A 16,202-nucleotide genomic window follows, 5' to 3' on the forward strand; every position below is an offset into this window, starting at 1 on the left:
TGACTTGTCACCTGGGCAGGTCTGAAGGCGTCAGCAGGACAGAGTCTCTGGTCAGAGGGGCTCTTGTGTTTTCTTTTAGTGGCCCAGCTTCTCCTGGAAGAGAAAATATCCAGTTACCAGAGGAAGTGAATAAGCAGCAGCGCATTCAAGAAGCTGTTTATGAAAACCTACCCCAAGGACGCACACAGGGCAAGCAGCTCGCGGATCCGGGCCCATTAGTGCTCATGAAAAGCTCTCGGCATCTGGGCCCTTCCAGCTGGAGGTGGGGGGGCCGCCCGGGGGGCCCACCCTCTGCCCCATTGGCAGCTCCTGGGTCCTCCCAAGAGCTGTGTGGGGAACCGTATTTCTAAGAGCCTTTCAGTTTTCAGCCTTTCAGACAGCATGGGCTTCGTCTATGCGGACACACTTCATGCAGCTGATGAACCGAGGGGAGGCGGCGGGTGCGGCGGCCCACACACCTGGATGCCACAGAGCTGCCACTGGCACCCCTGCAGGGACGCCCCAGCAGGCAGAGTGCCAGCTCCGTTCACACCCCCTCTCCAGAAAGCCAGACTCTAGAGAGAGACATCTGAGGCTGGAGAGGGTTCCTTAGCCTCACTGAAGGATTTGCCAGGAAGCTCCTTTAGACAGCCAGGTCCCCGGTGTGGACGTGGGGGGTTGGGTTCAGTAGTCAAATGGGCCAGATGGAGGCTCGTGCTCTGTCCCGGGGGGACGGGCACGGCCGGGGCCTGCTCAAGAAGGGCGCACAAGCATGAGACCGGCAAGCTCGGGCCACGGCGGGTGTTCTCACGGGGACGGAGGGGGAGATTCGGGGGGTCTTGGGGGCCAGTTCAGACTCCGTCCTGTGGATATGGGGTGCTGGCTGAGAGATTCCTCTCCATCCATCCATCCATCCATCCATCCATCCATCCATCCATCTGCTCCAGAGACACAGATTGGCGCCTACTGCATGCTGGGCACCGTGTTAGGAAATGGAAGTAAGCACACCATCCTCATCCGATGGCGTTAGGGAACGGAGATGCCAGTAAGCTCCCCCCTCCCCCCACCCCGGGTTGGGCGGTGAAGATGGAGGAGCCGGAGAAAGGGACGACGATGGGGCTGGGGACCGTGGGACGGTGAGCTAACTGTCTGTTGGCGAAACTCTGCTGGGGAAAGGAGGGAGGTTTCACGGGGGAAGGGGTGGCTGGGTGAGCAGGTCTTGAGGAAGGGCTGAGGTGAGGCTGGGCAGAAGGAAAGGCAAGAAAAAGGGCCTCCCTCCCGGGAGCTGGTACCCTGATTTGGCCTAAACAGTGATAAATCCCCTGAAATCGGCCCGCAGTGGTGAGGGAAGGTTCTGTGTACTCTGGCCCCTAGCGGCAGGACACTACCAGCAGGGTGGACACAGGGGGCGGGGTGGGGGTGGGGGCGCAGAGAGAAGCCCCCAGGTCCAGGCAAGATCCAGGAAGCTCTGGGCTGGAACTTGGGCAAGAGATGGCTCACTGGGCAAGATAAAGCCCACGCAGGCTCCTTCCTAGAGCTAGGGTGTCTGCGGTCCTGGGGAGGGGAGCCCCAATTCTAGATCAGGGCTCGGGGACCCAGGGAGGAGTCAGTTCTCCCCTGTCCCAGCCCGGCCCTGGTCCCCCAACATCACCACTCCCGTCCGGCATCTCCGCCTGGCAGCTGTCCTGTGCGTGACGTGGCTCATCTTCCTCGAAACTTTGGGGCTGGGGTGAGACACCCAGGAGACACAGGAGGCCCGTCCAGCGACAAGGAGCCGGCACTGAACTCCCCACCCATCGTATGCCAGCCCCTGGGCTCACCCCTCTTTCGAGTTCCGACTGCTCTGGACAAACCTCCCGTCTCTCTTAGTCTTTCTTGCTCCCCCAGCCCCTGGCCTGGCTCCTGTTTTCTGACACAGCCACGATCTGCATGACAGGGCAGCCGGCAGAGGGCAGCCGAGGCGATGCCTTCCACATGCCCCCCCATCACAGCCGGGATGGCCCCTGCCTCGGCTCGCTCCCTTGAGACCTTCAGAAAGTCACCCCCCTCGCCGAGATGCCAGGTTCTCTGAAAACCGTGGTCCTCGATCCTGAGGCCAAAGGTGGTTATAAGAATTCATGATATGACGCACATGAAATGAACTGATACGATATGGAAACCTGCCTCGGAAGCCTGCACAGCGCTCCTCCCCCTGGGAGCTGTCATTATCGCCATGTCACATATTGGAAATAAATGGATGCCCAAACCACACCCACCAGTTGTCAGAGGAGGCGGGCACGGGGGAGAACCCTGGGCATATGGCTTGGTCAGGATGGATATAAACCTCTTTCCCCTGAGTGGCCTCGAGTTCAGAATAACTGCTACAATTTTGTGATAACCGAGCCTAACAATGGCTCATAGTAATGAGTGTTAACCACATAGCGGGCTCTGCTCAGCACTTTTCCTGCCTTCTCTTATGTATACTTTATGTAGTAGTAGGTACCATTATTCTATTTTTCTTTTATCTTTTTCTTTTTTTTTCAGAGAGATAGAGAGAGAGAGAGCGTATGGTGGAGGGGCAGAAATAAAGAGGGAGAGAGAGTCCCAAGCAGACTCCATGCTGTCAGCACTCTCTGTCTCTCGAACAGTGAGCCACCCAAGCACCCTGATAGGTACCGTCATTATCCCATCTTATATACGAGGAAGCTGAGACTTAGAGAATATACATAACTGGCCTGAGTTTATTCACATGGCTAGTGAAACACGGTCATGATTCACGGCCAAGCCGGACTCCAAATCAGAGCGCCTGACAAGACACCAGCCCGCGGAGAGAACGCTGGAAAGAGGAAATGCAGTGCCTTTTGCTCGGAAACTTCCAACCCAGGGCTGCTCTGTGCTGAATCGGGCAAGCAGGCAGAGCCCCTCCCCTGTGCCAGCTGGAAGGTTCTGGGGGATGACCCAAGCCCGCCATCTCTTGACAGATGGGAGCCCTGAGGCCCAGAGAAGGGCAGACACGGGTGAGGTCACGCAGCGCCGGGGGGCTCTCCCATGTGGGCCCCTGCCTGGGCCAGACAGCTTCATTAACCCTGCCCCTCCCACCGCCCCAGATGGCGGCTCAATTCCATCTGCACCGAGCAGGCCCAGGAGGGGTTCTCCGATTAAGAAGAACGGCTCAGTTCATAAATCACTCCCTTTACTTTCGCTGCCCTCGGCCTCCGGGCGTACTTTCCGGAGAGAGAGAAGGAGGCAGGTGGACAGGAGTGAAGCCCCAGGGGAGGAAGCAAATGCAGGTCTGGGCTGGCGTGGAGCCCAGAAAGGTCCTGCACGCGCCCTGGCCAGGCGAGGGCGCTGTGGTCCAGGGCAGAGCCTCAGGGTCCCCCAGGAGTCTGGCTTCCGAGCAGCAGGGCTCTGCTGGGGCTCACCTCCTGGGGGTCCCTGGCTCCCACCTGGAAGACGGGGGCTCTCAGAGTCACTGCAGCATCGGGGGTGGGGGGCGGGGGAATGATGGAGCTGAAGCACTCTGGTGGCTGTACATCCAGTCCCTTCCCTCCTGCGGGTCAGGCCCCCGCCGGTGCCAGCCCTGGGCCGGGTCCAAGGTGCAGACACCAGCGGCTTTCCTCCCTCAAGGACTCACTCAGACCTAGTGCCAATCAGTAATGCCGCACTTGGAGAGGAGCGTTCACAGCGTACCAACCAAGCGCTCTGGGTGGGAGCGCAGGGCAGTGAGGATGCACTGAGTCAAGGGCACTCTCCTAGAGCGATCTCACCCGACCCACATGCACCCCTGCTGAGCAGACAACCCTACGCTCATTCCTTTTCACAGACAGGGAAACTAAAGCTCCAGGGGCTACAAAGGTCCCACATTTGCTCGACTCTGACACCCATGTTTGTTTTCCTTCATCGGGACGTGGGGCAGAGGCTCGTCAGAAGAAAAATGATTCTTGCCATCGGGTTCAAAGCCGGGGGGTGGGGGGTGTGGATTATTTGCTCACTAGCTGGGCCTGCTGGTCTGCCTCCCAAGACAGACGGTCTCCTAAACAAGCAATTGGCCCGAAATCCTGGCGTGCCTGGTGATGGCACGGACGTGGGGACATGGACACAGCTGAGCGGGGGATAAAATCTAATCAGGCTCCTGGGGGCGGCGCCGTGAAGGTTAACCAGGCAGAGGCTGCCACGGATGCTGTAAGATTCTAAATACCAGCCCTCCCTGCCCCCCAGGCTCACTGGATCAGTAAATGTCGAGGGGACGGAGCGTCTGCTCAGCGGCCTCTGCGAAGGCCCCCATCTCCAGGGTGTGAGCTGAACCAGGTCTGGTCTGCGTGCCTGGTCCTTGCCACACCCCTTTCCTCTGTCCCAGCCCACCCCCTCCTCCCCACGGGGCTGTATCCATCAGAGACTCTTCAAAGAAGGAAGTGCCTCAGTGAGGGCTACCTCCAACCCCTCTTCTGGCATTGGATGCTGAAGCCCAGAGAGGGGCAGGGTCTTGCCCAAAGTCACACAGCACGGCTGGAGGCAGGAGCTCCCAATTTTTTTTTAAATATTTTTATTTATTTCTAGGAGAGAGAGAGACAGCGTGAGCAGGGGAGGGTCAGAGAGAGAGGGAGACACAGACTCTGAAACAGGCTCCAGGCTCTGAGCTGGCAGTCAGCACAGAGCCCGACGCGGGGCTCGAACCCACGAACCGTGAGATCATGACCTAAGGGAAAGTCAGACGCTTAACCGACTAAGCCACCCAGGCGCCCCAGGAGCTCCCAATTTTTTAAGCCCCTTGCTCTTCCCCCAGGCAAGGCAGCCTCCTAAGACTGACATGTTCATTTATTTTGGCTTCGGAAAGGACGAGGCACACGCTACCTCACTGATTCCTTCCAACCACCCAGGAGATGGGCTCTCCTGCTCTACAAATGAGGAAACGGAGGCTCAGAGAGATGAAATCACTGGCCCAAAGTCACACAGGAGGACAGGAGGAATTGTTAGGACAAAGCAGGATTCCTGGTCCTTCTGCCCAAGCTGTATTCCATTCCCTCCATGCCTGGGCTGGGCTGCAGGTGCTCACCCCAGACACAGCCCCGTGGCCCCATCCTTGCACCTTAGCCCTGACACCGCCTCTTCGCAAAGGCCTCCAGGGACAAAGGTCTGTACCCTCTGGCATAGACTTTCATTTGCTGCCATCAAGGCGCTGAAGGCAAGGCAACGAATTTGAACTTAGGCTTGAACAGAGAGGAGTGGTCACCCTGCATCGGGCACAGGATTTGGCCTCAGGACACCAGAGTCCGGGGCTGGGAGGGGGTGGGCGAGGCAGAGTGGGGACACCGCCCTCCTCCCAAAGCAGGCCTCCCTGAGCCCCTGGGAAAGCTTCCCTGACTGCCAGCCACGGGCAGTGACCCAGCGATCTGGGGAAAGGCAGGTGTGTGAGGAGGAGAGGGGCAGGTAAGACATATGGAGCAAACGACGGGGCTCCTGGGTCCCAGGGGAAACCCTTCCGGGTGGTGACAGGGACACCCGGGTTCCAGGTGATGGTGTGGGTACCAAGGGGATGAGAAAGAAAGCCAGCTTTCCAGTGGGGAGCAAACAAGAGTTTAGTTATTTATTTTGAGAGAGAAAGAAAAAGAGTATGTGTGGGGGAGGGGCAGAGAGAGCGAGAATCCCAAGCAGACCCCGCACCACCAGCGCAGAGCCCAACGTGGAGCTTGAACTCACAAAACTTGAGCTCGACCTGAGCTGAAATCATGAGTCGGACGCTGAACGGACTGAGCCACCCAGGCGCCCACCATCCTCAGGGTTCTCTAGCTCACCTGGGCCATCAGGAGAGGGAGGCTGCGCCAGAAAGGAGGTCATGCCCAACCGATAGCCAAGGACACTCGCGTCCGGGGCAAGGGGTCCCCCCCAAGGGCACACAGCACAGTCAGGGCTGGATGACGATGTCCAGACCGCCAGCCGGGGTGCCCCGTGCCACACACTGGGGGCCGCCTTGGCATGTGCTGGGGGTGGCCTCAAAACCCCACTCGGGGAAAGCCTGTGGGAGGGGTGAGTGTGGCGACGTCAGGGGCCATAGGACGCGGGCTCCCTGACTGGCGGGGACAGTGACGGGGAACACCGCGGGTGTCGTATGAACGTGCCATTGTTGTTGGACCTTTCCCCCCAGACATAAGGCCTTGGTGGCCAGGGCTGTGTCTCCCACTTCCTGTGAGCCCCTTCAGGGGACACAGAGGATGCTGGATGGAATATTATTGGTATCATAACTGCTCCCGCTTCACACGCGCCAGGGACCATGCTGAGCGCTGTTCCAACATCATCTACGATGTTGGGGAGCTATTCCCAAACTGCAGCACGGCTCAGACAAGGTGAGTGAGCTGCCCAGAGTGGCCCAGCTGGCGCGGGGCAGAGCTGGCCTCAGACCCCAGGAGGCACGCCGCTGAGCGCTAGGGCACCTGCTGGCTGGCGACACAAGGCAGAGCACGTGGCAAAGAGAAGGAGCCGGCAGGCCAGAGTCCTGGGTTCAAGTCCAGAACACTCTGCATAGCCCGTCTTCTCTCTAACCCTGGTATCCTTAGTCTGTTTCCCAAGGCCAACTGCATTTCTAAGCCTCGTGGGGAGCGTGAGCCCCCCTCCCCCCTCCCTTTCCACATTTCATCCCCCCTCAGGGCCCAGAGCTGCTAGAGACCCTTTGAAAGACTTGGTAATCCATCCCGAAATATGCAGGGCTGTTGCTGGGGCAACCTGGCTGCTGCTGGATTTAAATATTTAATGGCTTCTCGGGTATTAAGGGGGCCTGGGAACCAGGCGGGAAAGGGCACAGGTCTGAGCTGGGGTGAAGGAGTGGGGGAACCCTGGCAACTCCTGCCAGAGAAGCCCCCCACGCCTCCCCACTGCCTCCCCCCATGCCTCCTCCCACGTGGGGAAGGGCGCTGAGGGCTCCTGGCTCTGTTGCTGTGTTTAAGGTCCGACAGGACAGGGTGGATTGTGGCTGGGACCCAAGCAGTGGGTGAGACCCAGAATTCCACTGCTGGGGTGATGGGGGGAGGTGCCGGGGTGGGGTTCTCTTTTGCAGGTGGACAAGAGAAACTTACTTTTTAAAACAGTGTGTACTATGCGGTTTGACACTGTGTCAAGTCCTTGCCTTCCCTCCTTTGGGCCTCACTCAGAATCCTAGGGGGGCAGCCAATTATTATTCCCAATACAGCTGAGAAAGCTGGGCTCAGAGAGATGTGGTGAATGTCCCAAGGCCACACAGCCCTTAAGTGGCAGACTGGAACCCAAGGCAGGGGGCTCCAAAGCCAGGGCTTTTTTTTCTGCTACATCCATCAGGAGCCAGGCCAGAAACAGTAACAGCTGGCACGTATGACGTCCACTCCATGGGCCAGGCACTGTGCTGAGGGCTTCACAGGTTCTAACTCACTTAACCCTTCCAACGACACTGGGAGGTAGGCACTGTTGCCCCCATTTTACAGATGTGGAAACTGAGGCCCCAAGAGGGGAAGGAAGACACCGGGATCACAGGGAAGCAGAGGAGCCCGGAGCCAGGCCTCCACAGTCCGCTCCGGAGCTGGTGCTCTCCATCCAGCTCTCCTTACCCCACATTTAGAAGGGTGTGTGGCAAAAACAACGAATTAGTTCATTAAACTCAAACTTAAGATCCTTTTTCATTCTGGTGCTTTGTCTACATCCTCCAAAGCTGGCTGGGATGGCAAGAGGAAATTCTCCCAACAACTCAGCAATAAAGATGAGTCAACTTGAGGTTTGCCTCCACTGACTTGTTCGACACACAGATGCAGGCACACAAACCCACACAGGCGGCAGTGCAGACACAGCCACGCAGGCATACACTCACACACAGATACATGTGCATAGACAAATGTACTAACATATACAGACAGACACACAGATACAGTCACACAAACATGTACACATGCATGTGCACACACATACACATACTCACAGATATGGCCTCTGGTCACTTTCCTGCCTGATTGAATTAACCATAGTGTCGTGAAAAAGACGTCCAAAGTCATCCAGCCCACACCTCTGCCAACATCAAGAATATTTGAAAGGGACAAACCAGTCTGATCTTATTCTTCTGACTGAGCTATCTGGGTTCCAATCTGATCTTATTCTTTTTTTTTTTTTTTTTAATTTTTTAAAATGTTTTATTTATTTTTGAGAGAGAGACAGAGACAGTGTGAGCAGGGGAGGGTCAGAGCAGAGAGAGGGAGACACAGAATCTGAAACAGGCTCCAGGCTCTGAGCTAGCTGTTAGCACAGAGCCCGTCGTGGGGCTCGAACCCACGAGCCCTGAGATCATGACCTGAGACGAAGTCGGATGCTTAACCAACTGAGCCACCCAGGCGGCCCTCTGATCTTATTCTTAAAGGTCTTCAGTAAGGAGGTTAAATCCCGCCACTTCGTTCTGATGTCTCCTCAAGTAGGGAAGTTCCTCCTGGTATCTCGGCAAATTCCACCCTGCTTTACATTAATCATAACACAACTCTTTCCATGAATACCCTGCTTTACAGTTCCCAAAGCCCTTTTAATTTTACACTCTTGCTTCATCCTCGCAACCATCCGGCAAGGCGGGCAGGGCAGAGATGCTTTTAATTTATGGGGAGTAGGGCCCGGAGGAGTTCAGGAGCTTGCTTGAAATGACCCAGCTACTGTTTAAGGTGGGCTTCTACCCCAGGTGTTGTGCCTTCTGTTTGGCTGCTGATTTCACCACTGTCTCGGTGAGACCAGGTCCTTATCAATGTCCCATCAATTTCACTGGGCTCCTCTCCGCTCGGAATAAGCTCGGCCTGTGTTCCGTGAGGGGGCTTCACTGGCCCCGGCTCACTTCCATGCTGTCCACATGCTGCCTGGTCCCTCAAAGCGGGGTACCCCAAAGCTTTGGCAGGTTTCCTATGCCCGGGCAGATGGTGAGGCTTACCCCTCCTCACTCGCCAGGGTGGGATCCCTGACCTCCCCCGCTCTCCTGCTCAGGGCCCAGGAACTGCTGCTGGAGCAGAAACCACCCCTGCCTCCTCCCCACCAACCTCCCGTCTATGGGGGTCACTGCCCCAGTTCCATTTGCTTGGCAATAAATATTAGAGGCACTGGGTGTTCCCAGGGCAACTGCGATTGATTCCGGTCACCTGGCCCGAATTAAAGAGGCCACAACCCCTTCCCATAAGAGGAATGACCACAGGTATTTGCCGCTCAAGTTTTGGAGGGCAAACAGCAGAAATACAGAGCTGAGACCCTGACAGAGCTCCTGCCTGGCTGAGAAAAGCCTGTGAGGAAATGAATCAAAGGAAACTCTCTGGGGCGGGGCCTGAGCAGACGGGCAGGAGTCAGAGAGCCCTGTTTTCTTTCCTCCCCATAACAAATCATCCCAAGGGCTCCTAGGAGCCCTAAAGGAAGGTGCTGGCCAGGGAAGATTGGGGTTGGGGGCTCAGACAAAGGGGAATGAAGACAGACTCGAGCCTGGTCACCAGTTCCACCAAACATCATTTCCAGGCCAGAAACGATGCTAGCAACCCTACCCCGGAGCCTGGGGATGAGTGAGCATTCAGTCTTAGAGAGCGCCAGGACAGAGTGACTGCTTCCTTCTGACAGCACGAAGATAGTAATAAAAAAATAAAACGTCGGGTCCTGGTTTCTCCGTCTGCCCAATGGGACCGCAATCCACACCTCGCTCTTCCCAGGAGCAGGAGCGGGTGCAGGGCAGGATGGGAGGAGCCAAGGAAAGGACCCGCCAGGTGGCCAGGTGCTCGCTGGGGGTGGGGGTGGGGTGGCTACTTTCTCCTTAAAGGGCCAGGTAGTAAATATTTTAGGCTTTGAAGGCATATTGTTTCTGTCACAACGATTCCGCCCTGCTTTGTTCAAGAAAGCAGCCGCAGATAGCACAGAAAGGAATGGACATGGCTGGGGGCCAAGACAAGTTTATTTACAAAAAAAGACCAGGCAGGATTTGGCTCACCCATCCGTGGTTTGAGGAGCTCCGCCCTTAAGGAATATTTAGGGACTTGCCTTAGGCTAAAGCTGCAGATCAGAAGTGGATGTGGTCCCCCGCCATTGTGCAAGGAGGCAGAGAATGGGAGAGCAAACGGGGCCAGGTCCCAGGGATCTGGGCTCTAGCCCTGCGTTTCAGCTGTGCAGCCCCTGCCAATCCCCAGCACCTCTCTGAGCCCCGGCAGCTTCACTGTGCACCTCCCTGGGGTTATCAGAGGGTCTGAGGATCCCCCTGTGGGTCCTGGGTAGTGCCCCCAGCAATTAGCAAAGCCTGGCTGGGAAGGAGGCTAACTTAACCCCAGCAGGCAGGGCTCTGCTGTGCCTCTGGCAACTGCCCCCCCAAGAATTCCAAGGGGGGCCTGCAAGGGTCTGTAAGGCACTGGGGGAGGGGGGAGCTTTCCAGCAGGAGGCGCTGAAGGAGCTAGAGCTGGGCACCCTCTGACTCCAGGGCCCCTAGGCTACTGCCCTATCTGAATCCAGGAAGAGGACCTCTGCACTGCATCCTTTGTCAAGGGCTCTTGGGAGCAGAGCCGCGGGAGGGCCAGGAGAGCTGAGCCTTCGGCCTGGGCCACAGCTGCTGCTGAGCCTGACACATGGAGACGGTGCGTCTTACCAGCCCTGGTGGGCCTGCCTGCTGCAGGTCTTCAGTGGCTCTAACAAATGACAGGTGACCATTCGTATTATAAGCCAACAATGAGCCCTCTGGTTAGCCTCTTGGGCCTGGAAAGGCATCTTCCCTGTTTTGATAAGGCCCAACGGCAATTAGAAGGGGCAGGGAGGCTGGTGGACTGGGCGGCCGAATCTGAGCCAGTCGCAGCCTCCGCATCCCTGGGGAAGGGAGGAAGTCGGTGATGACGGCAATGAAAAGACACAGCGTTTACAGAGTGCTTACTCTGCACCAAGCATGGCTCTAAGCACTTCACGTCTATTGACTCATTTAATTTTGGCAATAATCTATGAAGCGGGCACAGTTAGCATGCCCATTTTACAGATGGGGAAACTTGAGGCACGGAGCTGTGCAGTGACTTGCCCAGAGCTGCACAGCGGTGAGGCTGGCATTTAGAACCCAAGCATTTAGTTCCAGCATCTGGGCTCAGAGGGTGTCTACGAGGTCTCAGAGCTGGTGGGGCCAACCACGGAATTCTCCAGATTTAGGAGACACGCTAGAAAAGAGGGAATGAGGGGGGCGGGCTTGGGAACCAGGCTTTGCTTTGCCACCAGCCAACAGCACGATCTTGAGCAAGTTACCCGTCCTCTGTGGGCTGCTCTGGGGAGGCAGCATGGGGAGTGGCCAAACGCATCATAGTGGCAAGAGGAATCATCTCTCCCACTCGCTGCCCGTGTGGCTTTGGCTTTTCGGAGCCTGTGTGTACCTTGTCATCTCGCAGTCACGTGAACGTGGAGGGGACCACTCTGCCTGAGACACGGGAAGGCTCTCCAGAAGCCGGAGCGGTACCATCATCTGTTTGGAAGCCCCACCTTTCGCTCATCCACCCTGGGCCCTGAGCCAGGTTCACGGCTCCCAGTGCCAACACTGAGCAAACATCGAGGTGTCCTCGGCTCCATTTCTGGGTGCAAAGGATTCAGGCATTGTCCTTTTAGGAATGGAAACGGTGGTCTGAATATTTGACAAGCAGACCCCACCGTTTAAACACATAAACACAGCTCAGTCTGTAGCCTCCAGAGCCAACAAATGCCAACGGAATAAAGAAGCCAGGCCTTCAGAAGGCTCGATGAAATAAGAGCTCTGGGAGCAAAGGAAGGTGGGTGCCCCCCTGATGGACACTGGACCACAGGGTGCGTGCAGTGTACCTGAGCTTGGCAGTGAGGGCCACGCACCCACTCAGGCACAATGGAGCTGCCCTGCGGCACAGACAGCGGAGGTGCCAGCTGCCCATGGGTCTGTCCCCTGTGAGGCTGCTGGGATGACAGTACTGGCTGAGAAAAGGACTATGGGAAGGGGCTTCGGGCCAGGCTCAAATCAAAGGCAAATTGGCACCTTTTTTGCAAGTCCTGAGATGTAAGGATAAAAGCTATTGTCCTTGGTCCAGTGATCTGGGTTCTAACTTTATGGCCAGCCTCTGCCTCTCCGTTTTAGGGTCTTGTCTCTGCCACCGTCTGCTCTCTCTCCTGTCTCAAAGTGATTTGCGTGTGCGCATGTGCACACACACACACACACACACACACACACACACTGCACACACATTGACCATTTCCTGGGGAGGCGGAAGGCTACCTGCTTACGTCAGCTGAAACACTTCTCTGAAGGCGCACCTTGCTGGGGGCCCAGACATAAATCCCTTAGTCCTGCCCTGGAACTGTGACCCCCAGCAGGCGGCGGGCGCAGTTAATTTAGAGGCTCTGCATGTGTGAGCCGTTCTACAAAGCTGGCCTGCCCAAGGCAACCTCAGGTCTGCCCCGGCCCTGCTGGGAGGAGGGGGGCCTGGGGCGCCTCCTTGCTGGGAAAAGGAAGAACTTGGCAGGTGTTTCATTTCCCCCTGGCTGCCCGGTAATTAAGAAAGGAAGAGTCAGCAAGTTCATGGGGCACAGACCACATGGGGATGGGGAGGGGTTCCGTACAGAGCAGGCTTTGGAAAGAGGCTGTCCTAGGCTCCAGCGTGACCTTGGGCAAGTCACTTCAAGTCTGAGCCGCCAGCCTCTGACCATGTGTGTGGAGCTGGGTCATGTCCAGGGGGACCCTGCAGTGGGGCTGTGCTGTAGCCATCACGTGTGCGGGGGGAAAGGCCACTACCCCTCCCCACCCCCAACCAGGTGCCTCCTTCCTGGGTGTAATTCTGAGTAGCAAATGCTGTTGGAGAAGAGATTCCATGGGAAATGGTCTGAGGTGGAGGCATCATATGGGACTTTCTACAGTAGCTGTTTCAGTAAGAGATAAACCCCAGAAAGAATCTGGACCCCATTACGTGAGAGACCAGGGGCAAGGGGGCGGTGAGACTAAACCACCTCCTCCTTGTGTGCTTTGGGGCCCCAGCGCCTCCCGGGTAATTGGTAATCGGGGTGATGCAATTTGGGTGCACGCAGAACCAGGTCCCGCATACGGTGGGGACCCGGGGAGGTCCGCCCGCCTTGCTGGGCTCCGGGCGGCTGGGTGTGTCTGCATTTGCACACGTATCTCGGTGAAGCCTTCCATAACCTTTTGAGGTAATTGGTACCTTGGTTCCCAGACCTGGAAACTAGGATGAAACCCTTGAACAGTGAGAGAGCCGTACAGGATCACAGCGGGCCTGTGTGAACCGGAAAGCCCCAGCCTGGTTCGGTTTTCCCCCACCCTTCTCTCTGCTACTTTGCAATGACCTCACGCCATTTTAAGGTCATGTTTCTCTCCGGATTATGGATTTGGGGATCCTTGGCCCAATTTCACCAGTGATGCTCAGAGATCCTTTCTTCCCAGGTTGCACTGTCCTGTTTGTGCGGTTACAGAGGGGACTGGCCCTCCCCGGCAGGGGCGGGGTTCAGGTTCATCCCCAGGAATGGGGGGCTGCTTCTCCCTCTACCGCCATCTTTTTCCCAGCTCCTCCCCTTCAGTGAGGCTCTGCTCACTGGGCCATGGTGGAGGGGTAGGCAGTCAGAGCGGTTGTCGGGTCAGAGGAGACAGAGAGCTAGGTGAGGAGCCATCCCTTACCCACAGTGGAGGGTCTGGCCCTGAGGCTCCCACTCATCCCCTGCCCAGAGACAACTTGACCCAGAGTCAAGAGCTCTACTCCCATCAACATTCTCACAACAGTTTATAAGCCCCCTCCCCCATCACTGAGCTTATCTCCAATCACCCTCCTTCTCCCCCCCACTACAGCCATACTGGTCTCTTCCACCTGGCAAGCACATTCCTACCTCAGGGCCTTTGCACTTGCTGGTCCTTCTGCCTGGACTCTCTTTTCCACATGGCATCATCCCTCACTTCATTCAGGTCACTGATCAGATTCCTCAGAGGGGCCGTCCCTGACCACCCCCACCCCCTCTCCCCACCAGCCTAAAATAGGGTCTCCCCCTAGTCACTGGCTGACCCTTTGTTGTTGACGCTTATCTCCAACAATGTTTTCCTCCTGTTGTTTATCTTTTCTCCCCCTCTTCTGAATGCAGGAGGGCAGTGACTTTGTTCTGCCTGGTTCATTGTTGAATCTCAAAGTCCGGTATAGCACCTGCCACAGAGCGAATGCTCAGAGGATATTTGGAGAAGGAAGGAAAGGAGAGAGAGAACGAGTTTCTGTGTGGGCCTCTTTCATAACTTTCTGATTTAACCCTTGCTAGAATCTATCAGAAGATGCAGGAGCAGCTATAATTTGTGGGACCCAGTAAAAATGAGGGGTCTCTTCTTCCAAAGTTAAGAATTTCAAGATGGCTGGGCACCTGGGCGGCTCCGTTGGTTAAGCATCTGACTCCTGATTTCGGTTCAGGTCATGATCTTCAGGTTCATGAGTTCAAGCCCCACACTGGGCTCTGTACTCTCAAGCGCAGACCCTGCTTCGGATCCTTTGTCTCCCTTTCTCTTTGCCCCTCCCTCGCTCTCTCTTTCTCAAAAATTAAAAAAAAAAACACAAAAACTTCAAGATGGTAGCAGCAGAGCATTAAGCCAAGTGCGGGGCCTTTCTAAGTATAGTCCCCTCCCCAAAACTGGCCAGATTGCCCTGGGGATGTGTTATTATCATTGAGAGATAAGAGCACCAGAGTGGTGTAGGGGCTTGTCCAGCATCACAAGGCATTCTGCTACAGCTTAGAACCTCGCCAACTCCTGCTTCTCCCCTCCTATAGCAGCTACCGAAGAAATCTTCCGATCCACACACATCTGGAAATCTCCTGTTTACCTCACAGGCTCGTGATGTATACATCATACGTCATATCACGTCTACATATGGCATTTTACTTCAAAATACTCCCACGTTGTTTTCATACAAAAACAAGGCATCGTTCTCCAAATATTTGAGGAGTGTTGGTGTTCTGTTAGTATGCACGGGGCTGATCCTGAGAGTCTGGGTACCCCTGACTCGGGGACGAGTGCCCAGGCCCCGCGGGTACCCACAACCCAGTCGAAAGAGCGTTATCCAAAGCAGAAGACCCCAGCACAAGCTCGACTGCCAGTACCACCCGGTAAATGGCAGCTTCATGCCCTCATCCGTTCCCTCCCTGCTGCTTGGCCCAAAGGACACCTCCTCCGGGGTGGCCACAGACCCAGGCAGCCGAGAGGGAGCCTTCCACAGGCCTGCACAGAGACGCAGGATCTCATTATTCCAACAGAGACAGAGCGGGCCCGGCGGGGCTCTCTCCTCCAGGGGAAACATGCCTCTGCCTGTTGGTGGGAAGGGGAGCGTGTCATCAGCCTGCTCAGCCGGCCAGGTTCACTTGCCTCACTCACTGGGACACATAATGGTTGGTTAATACAGTCTAATTTGGGGAGGCCGGTGCACTGGGGTCTCTGGGGTCAGAGCAGGGCGTGGGGGAGGGGAGCCCCTAAGGGCATTGCCAAAGAGGGCGGGGGAGTGGCTGGCACAAGGTGCCCGCCTTGCAAAATGACGTCTTAATCCTGCATCCAAAAGCTTGAAGCTTGCTGTGCTGCTGTGTGTGCACGTGCGTTTATATGTGTGTGTGTGCACGCGTGCGCATGTGTGTGAGTATGCATGTGTGTGTGTGCACAGTGATCATGATGGCCAGCGGGTGTGTGCAACTGTGTGCAGGGTACAGGATGGTGCAGGGGTGCAGGACCATGCAGGGGGCGGGCAGGTGGGGAGTGGGGGGAGAAGGGAACACGGCTCCGCCACACCTGAAGGCAGAGCCCAGGGGTCTCATTCTGAGAGTGCAAACAAAGACATCTACTTTCCCAGGAAAGGCTCACCCAGCCCCTATTAACACTAATTAGGAGGCCTGGGAATTCCCCATAACTTCATAATTACTGTTCACAGACTTCACAGGGGCCACGAAGGAAATGGAACATCCCCCCCTGTTTTCATAGCCGAGGTGATGATGGCTCAGGTGCCCCCGCCCCTGCCACCACCACCCACAAGGCACAGGGATTCCCCCAGGGGTCCCCCTGGATGTCCAGACTCCCAGGAGGCAGTCTTACAGAGGTGGGGTGGGAGGGGGCGCCCTCGTGGGGAAAACTCACTCTGTGGGGAGCTGGGGGAATAGAGTCAGAAGCCCGAGGAGGGCATGGATGCACCTCAGAAAGGGACCCTAAGCTGAGCTTTGGGTCTGGAGGTCAAGGAGCAGACAGAGCAGTCCACACCATGTAGGTTCCCTGCTGCTGTTCAGGC

The 16,202-nt window shown here is 56.5% G+C and overlaps 1 protein-coding gene across 5 annotated transcripts in view; it reads right to left on the reverse strand.

The window, feature by feature from the left end:
• The window catches only part of TSPAN18 (tetraspanin 18), a 172,487-nt gene that overhangs the window by 23,391 nt on the left and 132,894 nt on the right, over window positions 1-16,202 (reverse strand). For all 5 annotated transcript variants that reach the window (XM_077767448.1, XM_077767453.1, XM_077767450.1 and 2 more), the window contains one exon: window positions 12-93. The gene's annotated coding sequence lies outside the window, so the exon portion shown is untranslated. The remainder of the gene's footprint in view (window positions 1-11; window positions 94-16,202) is intronic.

This window comes from Crocuta crocuta, unplaced genomic scaffold (assembly GCF_008692635.1).
Source record: "Crocuta crocuta isolate KB4526 unplaced genomic scaffold, BGI_CrCroc_1.0 scaffold330, whole genome shotgun sequence".
Lineage (NCBI taxonomy): Eukaryota > Metazoa > Chordata > Mammalia > Carnivora > Hyaenidae > Crocuta > Crocuta crocuta.